This window comes from Ambystoma mexicanum, chromosome 13 (assembly GCF_040938575.1).
Source record: "Ambystoma mexicanum isolate Mex_15411 chromosome 13, UKY_AmexF1_1, whole genome shotgun sequence".
Taxonomy (NCBI): Eukaryota; Metazoa; Chordata; class Amphibia; order Caudata; family Ambystomatidae; genus Ambystoma; species Ambystoma mexicanum.
In genome coordinates, this window is record NC_090938.1 from 737,895,462 (window position 1) to 737,907,864 (window position 12,403).

The 12,403-nt window shown below is 55.4% G+C and overlaps 1 protein-coding gene across 1 annotated transcript in view; it reads left to right on the forward strand.

Annotated features, from left to right (window-relative positions):
• Positions 1 to 12,403, forward strand: part of EHMT2 (euchromatic histone lysine methyltransferase 2) — a 346,377-nt gene that overhangs the window by 187,098 nt on the left and 146,876 nt on the right. The gene's annotated exons all lie outside the window — the stretch shown is intronic.

The window sequence follows — 12,403 nt, forward strand, 5'->3', positions numbered from 1 at the left end:
CCCCCACCCCCCAGGGGCAGCCTCCACCAGGCCCCCACCCATGTCTCCCAGCACCCCCAGCCACCAGGGGCAGCCTCCACCAGGCCCCCACCCATGTCTCCCACCACCCCCACCCCCCAGCAGTGCAGGGGCACCCTCCAACAGGCCCCCACCCATGTCTCCCACCACCCCCCCACCCATGTCTCCCACCGCCCCCACCCCCCAGCACTGTGGGGCACCTGCCAGCAGGCCCCCACCCATGTGCAACTCATGTCTCCCACCACCCCCACCCCCCAGCACTGTGGGGCACCTGCCAGCAGGCTCCCACCCATGTCCAACTCATGTCTCCCACCACCCCCACCCCCCAGCAGTGCGGGTCACCCTCCACCAGGCCCCCACCCATGTCTCCCACCACCCCCACCCCCCAGCAGTGCAGGGGCACCCTCCACCAGGCCCCCACCCATGTCTCCCACCACCCCCACCCCCCAGCAGTGCAGGGGCACCCACCACCAGGCCCCCACCCATGTCTCCCAGCACCCCCACCCCCCAGCCACCAGGGGCAGCCTCCACCAGGCCCCCACCCATGTCTCCCAGCACCCCCACCCCCCAGCCACCAGGGGCAGCCCCCACCAGGCCCCCACCCATGTCTCCCACCACCCCCACCCCCCAGCAGTGCAGGGGCACCCTCCACCAGGCCCCCACCCCCACCCCCCAGCAGTGCAGGGGCACCCTCCACCAGGCCCCCACCCATGTCTCCCACCCCCCCCACCCCCAGCAGTGCAGGGGCACCCTCCACCAGGCCCCCACCCATGTCTCCCACCACCCCCACCCCCCAGCCACCAGGGGCAGCCTCCACCAGGCCCCCACCCATGTCTCCCAGCACCCCCACCCCCCAGCCACCAGGGGCAGCCTCCACCAGGCCCCCACCCATGTCTCCCACCACCCCCACCCCCCAGCAGTGCAGGGGCACCCTCCACCAGGCCCCCACCCATGTCTCCCACCCCCCAGCAGTGCAGGGGCACCCTCCACCAGGCCCCCACCCATGTCTCCCACCACCCCCACCCCCCAGCACTGTGAGACACCTGCCAGCAGGCCCCCACCCATGTGCAACTCATGTCTCCCACCACCCCCACCCCCCTGCAGTGCAGGGTCACCCTCCACCAGGCCCCCACCCATGTCTCCCACCACCCCCACCCCCCAGCAGTGCAGGGTCACCCTCCACCAGGCCCCCACCCATGTCTCCCACCCCCCCCACCCCCCAGCAGTGCAGGGGCACCCTCCACCAGGCCCCCACCCATGTCTCCCACCACCCCCACCCCCCAGCACTGTGGGGCACCTGCCAGCAGGCCCCCACCCATGTGCAACTCATGGTCCCCAGCCAACATGTCATCACAATCTAGATCCCTGGTCCCTATGGTCAGCCTCCAAATGCAAAACACCCACCCGAGTATTGCATCCACCCACTCATAATTGGCAATTACATCACAGAACACCAATTGCAATTTCCGAAACAAACACATTTCCCTCACATACACCCAATGGGTGTCAGTGCATCTCAAAACCCATATCATGAAATGCATGAAACCAATGAGATACCACACATTGAAGTTCACTAAAAAAAATATGTATTAAAGGAAACATAAATAGAATCAAAAATAAAGAAACAGAAATGTGAATGTACAAAAATGAAAAGAAGCATGTCCGTGAAAAAAAGCAAAACCAAAAATAAAATTCCAAAGTAATGGTGTCCAAAGTCACTGTCCACAAAACAAATACCAATGGGAAATAAAAAAGAAAGCCATTGCTCCATGGTTAAAATGTGAAAAAAAAATACAATCCAACAGTGAACTATGTACATGGGAACAAGCCAGGGTCCATTATCCCAACAAAAGAAAGGAAACCTATCTAACTACACTAACTAATAAAATAAACCATATACAAAAATGTGGCCAATGTCCGAAAGGTCCAAAAGAAATCCAAAAAAAATGAAACCTAACACTACCTACATAACTATGTACAAGGGCAGCGGGCTAGTTTGACGGCTCACTTGTGGATGTCCCGGGCCAGGGCATCATCGAACTCCTGCTCAATGTCCCGGAGGCGGTCCTCCTCCATGGCCCCGAGGGTCCGCAGGGCCGTCGCCGTGTCCACCTCCAAACCCCTGCGGATTGCCTCGAGGCACTCGGCCCGCCCCAGGGCCCTCAGCATGGAGTTCTCCGCCCTGACCATTGTGAGCCGTGCCTCTTCCGCCCGCTGCCGCTCCGCATCTATGGCGTGGCCCAACCGCTGCCACACGGAAGACACTCTCTGTCCTGGGTCCTCCTGCCCTCCGGCCGATGCCTGCCCCTCCGATGTTGAAGGCCCCGAGCCTTCATGGCTCCCACCACGTTGCTGCTGCTTGTGCCTCTGCCCGTGCACTGCCTCCTGCTGCCTGCACATCCTCCGCCGGCTGGGGTGCAGTCGTTTATGTGGCCACCCCTGCTGGACGTCCGACTCCCGACTGTGGCAGGGATGCCTCCTCCACCAGCCTGGCCGCACCGTCAGAGGCAGCTCCACAGGGCACCCAGGTGACTGATGAGTGGGAAGATGGCACGGAGGACGACTGGCGCATAGGGGATTCAGTTGAGGAGGGGGTCGTAGCAAGCCCCAGCAAACAGAGGAATCCGGCCTGGGTGACCTGTCCCAGCAGGCTGACGTGGTCAACGAGCCATTCGAGATGACGTGCAGTCTCCTCATGAAAAGACTGCAGGTCACCTCGCATGGCCCGTTGACGCAACGCCACACCAGTCAGGACAGGCTCAACCCGGACCCGGATAGCCACGTCGCAAGGCAGAGGAAGGCCAGTTGACGTGAGCTCATCCCCTGCCTGAAAACAAGTCTGGACGTAGGCATCCCTGCTGGTGCAAGATGATGCAGGGACAGGATCAGGGACAGGATTGCACACAGGCACCTCCGCGGCGGCCTGTGCTGCCTCCTGTCCCTGGTCCTGCACTGCAACACTAGCACCAGTGGGATCCCCACCTCCAGACCCCGTCTCTGGTGCTTGCACGGCCTCCTCCTCCACCAAACCCCCCACCAACCTGGATGACTCTGTGCCATCTTCCCCTGTTGGGCCCTGTGGGCTCCCAGCTGCCCCTTCTGCTGCCGAGGAGTCCAACTCCAACCTCCGCCTCTTGGACCTCCCCCCGGCAGCTGCGGCCTGGGACGCGGCACCGGACTCCTCACTCCCCGACGAGATCACAACATGGGAGAGGAGCCGGGCCTTGCGTCTCCGGCTGGCGGTGGGATCCCCGCCGCTGTGCTCCACAGCACCTTCTCCGCCCTCTTCATCAGTTGACGCTGCAGACAGGGAGAAACAAAACACAGGCATCAGGGCACTGTACAATGGACACATACACTCATGACAGTTGTACATGAGTGGCATTGGCAAACCTCAGACATGTCATCACAATCCCCAACACACATGTCATTTCAACACGCACACATGAGCCATACCACAGCCATATCGCAACTGCCAGCACCATCCATACACATACAACAGCATGAGCAGGCAAAGGTGAGCCAGACATCACATGCAACACAGGAAGTGCACCACACATGTACACACACCACCACACTTGCAATCATGTGTACATCTCTGCCAAGTGTCGCAGTGTTCAGACGGGCATCCATGTCACATCTGCCAATCAGGCTTCCACATACCGCTGTCACATGCATCCATGTTGCATCACTGTTGCACCCTTGTCAAATACACACACATGCACATGTACACAGTGCTGATACATGCAGCCGAAAACAACATACATGCGTGACATCACGGACATGTCTACTTACATACACATTCATCCAAACATGTGTGCCCACACAACTGCATTTGGCATGCAAGCCTACACACACAAGCACCATCCATGTCTCACACATTCCAGCCCTCGCATGTGTTAGCCCCACGGCCCTGTACACCCCCACCCATACTCGACCCCATACAAACAGATGTGCAACCTGCACACTACTGAAAAATCACCACACGCACTGCTCACAATCAGGATGCATGTACACTTACCGCTCGACTCCAGACGGGTCTGCCTCTCAAGGACCTGGACGTGGAGCGCTGGGGATATGCGTTCCAGGACCCTCATCTGTTCTTCCGACAAGTGGCCCCGGCGCCCCTTGGCATCCGCTGCCTTCAAGAGGCGCCGGGCCTTGTTCAGGGTCCTGGACCTGAAGTCCTCCCAGCGCTTCTTGACATGTTGTAAGTCGCGGACTGCCACCCCCTCCGCGTTGATGGCAGTCACGATGTCAGTCCAGATCTGAGTCCGTCCTTCCTTGTCGGCGCGGGAACCTCCGAAGAGGGCATCATACTGCCCCAGGACTTGCTCCACCAGGACACCAACTTCGGTGGCACTGAAGCTGGTGCCCCTCTGCCTCTCTGGCCGGGGGTTGTCAGTGGTCTCAGATGGTGTTTGCCCCGACATGACAACCCCAGAGGCAGGAGTGGGTGGGCAACTGGGTCCTGGGGCTGGGCTGTGGAGCGATGGAATCCCAGTCGGGAGTCTTCGGTTCCAGCAGGGGTGGTCACAGCAACAGCACCCCTGGCTGATGTGCAGGCAGCAAATGGCAGGGCACGTGGGCAGCAGGCAGTCAGGCAGCAGCAGATGGCAGGTGGGAGCGTGCTCGGGGCTCTGGGGGGCAGTAGTTCGGCCTTCTGGGCAGGAGCGTGGTCTTCCGTGTGCTTATGCGTGGCCAGCTTGATACGGAGTGCTTTGGCACGTGAAAAATCTGCACGTCCGCGTGTAATTCGAGGAAAGGCCCTTAGCGCGTATGCACGGCAGCACGCATATGCGATTTCATTGGACCAAAGGCCCTTAGCGCGTGAGCGCGTCTGTGACGTGACGCGCGCGGGTGTTTCCCTCATTGCACGTGATGACAGAACACACGTGGATTTCCACCAATCGCGTGTGAAAGTTCCCGCGCACCCCGGAACACACGTACCCAGGCTAATCGCGTGTGGAACTTCCCGCGCACCCCGAAACACACGTACCCAGGCCAATCGCGTGTACGCTCACTCCCCTCCGATCACACCCGATGACACTTGGACGTACAGTCTTACCACGTATCCGAATACGGGAAACCCGCGCACGGCAAAAGACGTGCACAGGCGTCAACGCGTCCGCCCACACGAAGGCAGGCGGAGGCGTCCCCGCGCACAGCATAAAAGTGTGCGCAAACAACAAACGCGTATATACAGCTACGATGAATGCCCCATTTGTCGCTGCACTGATCGTGGGACACCGCAAGAGGAGGAGAATAGCCAGGGCACGCATTTTCGCACCACGGACAAGCCTTTTTGGGATGCCTGATGACCAGGTCTACGGCAGGTATAGGTTTCCACCCCATATCATCCTAGACCTGGTCAGGGAGTGGGAAGATGACCTTACATCCCCCACCCTTTGCTCCCAAGCATTGAGCCCCTTGGAGAAGCTGCTCAATGTCCTGCATTTTTTGGCCACTGGGTCATTTCAGCGGACCACTGCCATAGTGGGGGGGGGGTCTCACAGGCCACGCAGTCACGCTGCCTACACCAGGTACTGGCAATCATGACAGCGCGCCCCTCAGTCCGCAGGGACATATACATGCACAGAACACCCGCAGAAAGGCAGGCCGTTGTCCTGGATTTTTTCAGGGTGGCACACACCAAAGTGCTCGGTGCCATAGATTGCACCCATGTGGCCCTACGTCCACCTAGGGCCACTGAGCACATCTACCGAAACCGCAAGCACTGGCATTCCATCAATGTACAGGTGGTATGTGATGCAAAGGGAATCATCACCTCTGTCTATGCAAACTACCCTGGCTCCACCCATGACAGTTTCATATACAGAATGTCCGCCCTGAGCCGGGCCCTGGAAGCTGGGCAGCATGGCGACACATGGCTCCTAGGTCAGTACAAATGCCCTTGCACATGCATGCAAGTCACAGACAGACAAATATCCAAACCCTAATAATCTCAACTATTATCACCTCCCCAGGGGACAGTGCCTACCCTCTGAGCAACCACATGATGACGCCAATTCGGAACCCCACCACACCACCCCAGGTAAGATACAACGCCGCCCATATTGCAACCAGGGGCATAGTGGAGCGCACATTCGGAGTGCTCAAGTCACGTTTCCGCTCCCTTGACCGCTCTGATGGGCAACTACTCTATGCACCACCAGTAGTGTGCAGGATCATTGTGGCAGCATGTGTCCTGCACAATGTTGCAACACGGCAGGGCGTCCCGGTGGACATGGTGGTGCCCCCACATCCCCAACCACAGGCACAGGCGCTGCCCATGGGAGGGGACAGGGCACGTGGCGAGGAAGCCCGGACCCAGCTTGTGGCCACATTTTTCACCTAAACTCCCACCCCTGCAGAGTGCACACAGGCCTTGCACATACCAGGTGACAATCGATGATGACAAAGAGACAGTCAACTGTCACAACCCTACCAACCTGAGATAGTTGCCATGGAAGTGCCACATCGTCTGCATCCCTAGCTACTTAAACACAAGCTATCCTGTGTGACCAAAAGGCACACATATGACATATGACATGATATGGCCCATACACAAGTATTTCAAGGCGCAATGAGGCAGGGAGGGGGGAACAAGGGAAGACAGACAACGGTACTACTAGGCCAGGTGTCATTGAGATCGTGCAAGTGCAGGGGTAGGGGGAAGGGAAAAGTTCAAGGGGAAGGGTGGGGGGGGGGGGAGTCCAGTACAGGGGAAGTAGCCCAAAAAAATAATACATAGGTCGGCTGGTGGCAACTGCAAAGGTAAGTGCAGACAAGTGCTGGGAAGGGAGGGCTGTAGGGATAGAGAGACAGTACTACAGTGCAGGGGTTGCCAGGGAGGCAGTGCAAGTGGAGAGTGGCTGGGCCAGGGACCGAGGTCGGTGAGAGTGGCCCAGTTGCAGCTCCTGTGCAGTTCCAGTGAAGAATTCTGCAAGGGAGAGGCAGAAAGTAAGCAGAAGCAAAGAGGGAAGGTCTTGAGGTGCTTCCAGAACTGGAGATGGTTCCCCTCAAGTTCAAGTCAGGCAGGAAGTCTGTTCCAGGGGGAGGGCCCTGCCGCGGAGAGAAATCTACCCCCAGCTAGTTGCTCTGAGAAGCGGATGACCCTGACATGCAAGGTGTGCATCACACACACCTGCAAAACAGGCCATGGCCATCACTGTCATGTCACTCAAACCCTCCCAAACCACAACATGACATGGCAAGCAATACCCATACACCAACACAGTAACAATAAGGTACACATTGCCATGTCCTAAATGTACAGTGGCATCAGACAATGATGCCTGACCCGGAATCGGATGAAATGACAGACCAACAAAATCTCCCACCCAAAATAAGTCATTTCCAAATGCATTACAACAGTCGTAGACGTAACATAACAATGAATGCCTGTCTACATGCACATTATGCATTGCAAAATCAACACTGCAGCTCATGTGTGCAGTGTCCTACTCCTGCAACACACTGCTCAGCGCACAGCACAGTGAACAGCCATTGTGTGTGATGCACACCCTGAGCATCACATCTAAGTGACAGACCACATCAAACCTCAAATTAGGTATGTACTGGATCCATAATCGGTCACAGAACATGTGCTGCAGGGACACAGTGGACACCAGAAGGCAAACAGTGTACACGTGGATATGCAAGGGTGGGAGTAGATGTAGTGCATCAGAGTGCAAGTGTGTGGTTCTGCAAGGACATGCACTCCACATATGCATGTGCACTCAAGTGACCATTAGTGTTCCCTACACATCACATGTGAACATTCACCATGTGTACACCCCAGCATGTCAAACCACAACTATCCCCTCGCACCTGAAAGGAAAACACAACACATGAACAGGCATTGATCAGCAGAACACAACATGTACATAGGATACCACCATTACAATGTCAGAGTTCCCATCCCACTGCAGGGCAAGGCAACTATCAACAACAACCCCCCCCCCCTCACAAATGACCATGACCCACTGAACAAATGCACCTGGGTCATGGAGCCTTCAACCCTCAATTCCACCTGGCCACAGGATCACCTTTACCCTTCGTCACCATCTCCCACCTTGTGTGTAAAAAGATGCCTGAACCCTCAGAATCCACACTCATTTCCAAAATCACAAAATCCAAGGCATAAAAACGAACCCGAACACCCTCCAGTAGATGACTTGACGTAGCAGTACCTCACAAAGGCCAAGTACTACCACAATGATGCAACAACCAAGGTAGCACAGTAAAACAATGTCACAACAGGATGTGAACCATGTGTGGTACATAACATAGGATGATGCATCATGAACGGATGTGTATTGTCACAGGTCCCGTGTACAGGCGCGGGAGTGTCACGAAACAACCACCCCCACCGTGTCCCGGGTGCCTGCAAGGTCAAACTCACACAGGCCCCTGAGACCCTGGTGGGGAAGGAGGTTCAGAGATATGCAGTCGGGACACGTGTTGGCACACTGGATAACTGGAATGAGTGGCAGGAGAGGGGAGGAGGAATGACACATGAAAGTAGGGAATGAACGAAAATGTACTACCTGCATGAACACATACACAATCCAAACAAACTTGGACATCATTGTCATGGCCTTCTGTAGTCCAGGCTTAGGAGTGGTACGAACCAACCAGCCCCTCTAGGGTTTTGGCGCCTGCAAGTTCGGGGCTTACACAGGCATCCGCAACCCCAGCGGGGAAAGAGGGTTAGGGAACGTTGCTTGGATAGGTACGGGAAGCAGGAACACCGGGTAGAGGGTACAGGGTTCAAAATTGCATAGGATTGCGGATGATTAGGGGGAAAAAAACATACCAAATTGAATCACACATACATCCATGCATTAGTGCACCCCCCCAGCAAGTCTATGCAGAGCAGTTTGAAAGAAAACCAACAAAACACTTAGCTCTGGTTTTGAGTGCTGGCCTCCTGCCTGCGCACTCTCAGGTCTGGTTACAGGAGCACTGCAATGCTGCAAAGAGAGCCACAGTCAACAACCTGTACGTGCCAATTACACAAAAACACACCACCAAACATGCCCCATAGCAACAAACTACTCTACAAACAGACAATCTGGTGTAGATGCTTCGTACCCCGATATATCGATACCCCTGTGACGGGTCATACACAGTCAATGCAGTAAGTCAGTCGCCGGTGGGTGCGTGGCAAATGGAACACCAATGTGTCACAATTCACACAACATGCAATGTTCCCTGTGTAAGCAGACAGACCCATATAGCAAGCCATGACTTCAGAGCAAGTTGCGTACCACCATGACCGAAACAAAGTTGGCAGTGCATTTATCATAAAGTACATGGAAATTAAATGCACTGCACCCGAGTATGTCCATTGCTGTATGTCCCTGTGAGCTGCCCCTTTCCATGTCTCGGAAGGCTACATGGTTGATACAAGTGCCTCAATGGACCTTGGTGTACCGGAGGGTATGTGCCACTGCCCCTGCATGTGTCCCAGACAACCCTACTATCAACAGCCATCAGTCCACAAACACATCTGAGCTGCATTGTGTGCTTCAACACCAATATTCGTCTAAGCTCACCCTCAGTGCTGTGACTAAACCTGCATGTGCAACTCGCCTGGTGCAAGCTTTGCTGTGTCGTGGCCCCCCTGTGATGCTCACCTTGCCTGGAGTTCCTTGGAACATGTCAGCAGTTCTAGGATGTGGGTCTGCAATCACTGTGCCTCTGCTTGTGCACACATGTGCATGTGGGCACCAACAAACGGGTCCAGATTTCCGTCGTCCAATGGGCCATGTCTGCTGGCAAAGGTGCTCTGGAGGCTCATCCCCCTGCAGAAAGGGCATGAAACACATGATTAATGCTTCAAAGTCATCTGTGTGTGTCTCATCAGGCATCTCATTACTTGACCATGTCAGAGAGTCACATCACAAATCACACCATCAGTCCGTCTTTCACATCCAAAGTGTGGCACACTATCTACAGCATGAATTGCAACAAGCAAGTGTACAGGAAAGATATGAAACATACTACACAATGCATAGCAATCAATGTACACATTATTCATGACGCACCCCATCTAGCAAAAGCCGAACAGTGGACAATGACACCAAAATCATCCCCACTAGGGGTGTCAACACAAGTCACACAGCACCAGACATGCCACAGATATGACAGTCCAAAGCCCTTGTGTAATATTCTGTAACACGAACCATCCTTGCGAGCCCATGGATAAGGGAGGCAGGAGTGGCATATGTGAGTCAAGGACCCCAAGCAGCAAACACATACACAAGACAACCATGAAGGGCCCAGCTGGAACAGACAGTGGATGCCTTCAAAAGCCACAAAGCACCGCACCGTCACATGAAAGCACAATAGACTAGCAATTTTAAACTAAATCAACTATTAACTAATTGCACTAACAATGGAAAACCTACATTACCTATTTAAACTAACTATCAAACAGAAACTTAACTAACTAAACTAAAAGAAAAATCAAAAATGGCCACATACGACCCGGGGGGGAGGGGAGGCACCCAGGAGGGGGGAGGTACAGGGTGCTGCTCAACATCCACATGCGAAGATGCTGAGCCAAAAAAAAAAACCTCCATGGGCTCCACGCCTGCACAACCCGACCTATGTGGGAGATAGATGGTCGTCCGAGTCTGGCTCATCCTGTAAAGGAGGACGTGGCACAGTAGCCTGGCCACGCCTAGCCGCAGCTTGCCCCTCGTCGGCAGCAAGTCTGCCGGACGGGTGAGCCTGGTTCTGTGTGGCGATGTGACATAGGTCTGCATGCAGAACCTCACGTGATACACGTGCTTCCTCTTGCAAGGTAGCACGTGTAACACGGAGTTCCTCCTGCAAGGCCTGACTGGACAACCGCTGCACCTCCCGGCAAGCCTGTAGCTCAGCCGAGATGGTACGCTCAAGCTGTGCAAACCTCTCCTCTGCCTGCTGCCTCTGGGACATCATAAGGACACCCAGAGTGGATCTGAGGGAAGCATACTCCTCCCTCAGGGCATCCATGTGCGCCTCTGCGTGAGCAGCAATTGCTTGATGCAGAGACGACATTTCAGCCTGGCGTGCCCTGTCTGAGGCCGCCATGCCCAGCCTGAGCGAGCGGGCCGTGGACCGTGCCGCCTGCTGCTGGAGAAGCACCTGCCTAGCAGGGGGGAGCACAGATCGGGCCACACGCTCCATGCTCTCAGCGATGTTCTCCATTGCTGCCCCCTGCCGTTCGGAATTGGCAGTCATGTCTTGCTCCCACTCAGTATAAAGCGGTTGCGTGCGGCGACCGCGTTGTCGGGCTTGACCCCTGCGGGACCCAAGGACCGGGGGTCCTCGCTGTGTTGGCACCGCCTGCGGCTGCACGACTACATGCCCCCGTCGACGTGATGTCCCAGGCACATCAGTGACTGGTGTGGAGGGTGACCCTGCGTCCCGATCCACCACGGGCGGAGGAACCAAGACTGTCTGATCCCTCAGTGCAGGTGTCGCAGACAGAGGAGTGTCCACATCAGAATCACTCACCCCTGACACATGGACTTGATGCTCATCCAACTCAACATGGACGTCAGAGTCGTCATTAAGGCTGGACTCATAGGCAGCCAGAGACAAGATGGACTGCAGCACTTGGGGGTTTTCGTGGCCTACCACCCCACGACCCCCACTAGTGCCTGGTTGATGTGATGTTACCAACCCTGTGTCTGGCATGACAACACCATCCTCCGCCTCCATTGCGTCATCACCTGAAAAATAGAGAGAAAAAAGGTCACTACACATGTCAGAAGCACACGACACACACACACACACACCGACAGCAAAGGCATCCGGCAGACATGTGACACACAACATATGACCTGGCATGCATGCTGGGTCTACTTTGAATAGCTTCTGTGATCAGACCTGTTGAAAGATGGCAATTTCCATGGAAGTGGGTCTATGCAGTGCAGAAAATGTGTACGCCACTCACTACCTACATGTACAAGCACTCCATGGTGTGTGCCAGGAAATGTGAAGGCAGTGCAATGTCAAATTCACACATCACGTGCATTGTGCATTCAATGTGTACCATGTCTAGAAGCCAAGCACCCCTCCACCCCAGTACCAAAGCAGGGATGCCTAGCATGGTATCAAAAGGCTGACCATACACCTGTGTATTGACAGGCAGTGTTGACTGGCATCAACAGCTTAATGTGATTCAAATTACAACACTGCAAATGATGCTGGGACAGTAGGCAGGACACATGATGAAAACTCCGGAGGCCGCCCACGTGTGAAGAAGACACAACAAGAGTTGGACAAAGTCATTGGCCATTGAACAGGCTGAGGCCTGTGAGCCACACAGATTGTCAGAGCCTAAACATGTGTGCAACGCAGGACTGAGCCACAGTTGACATGG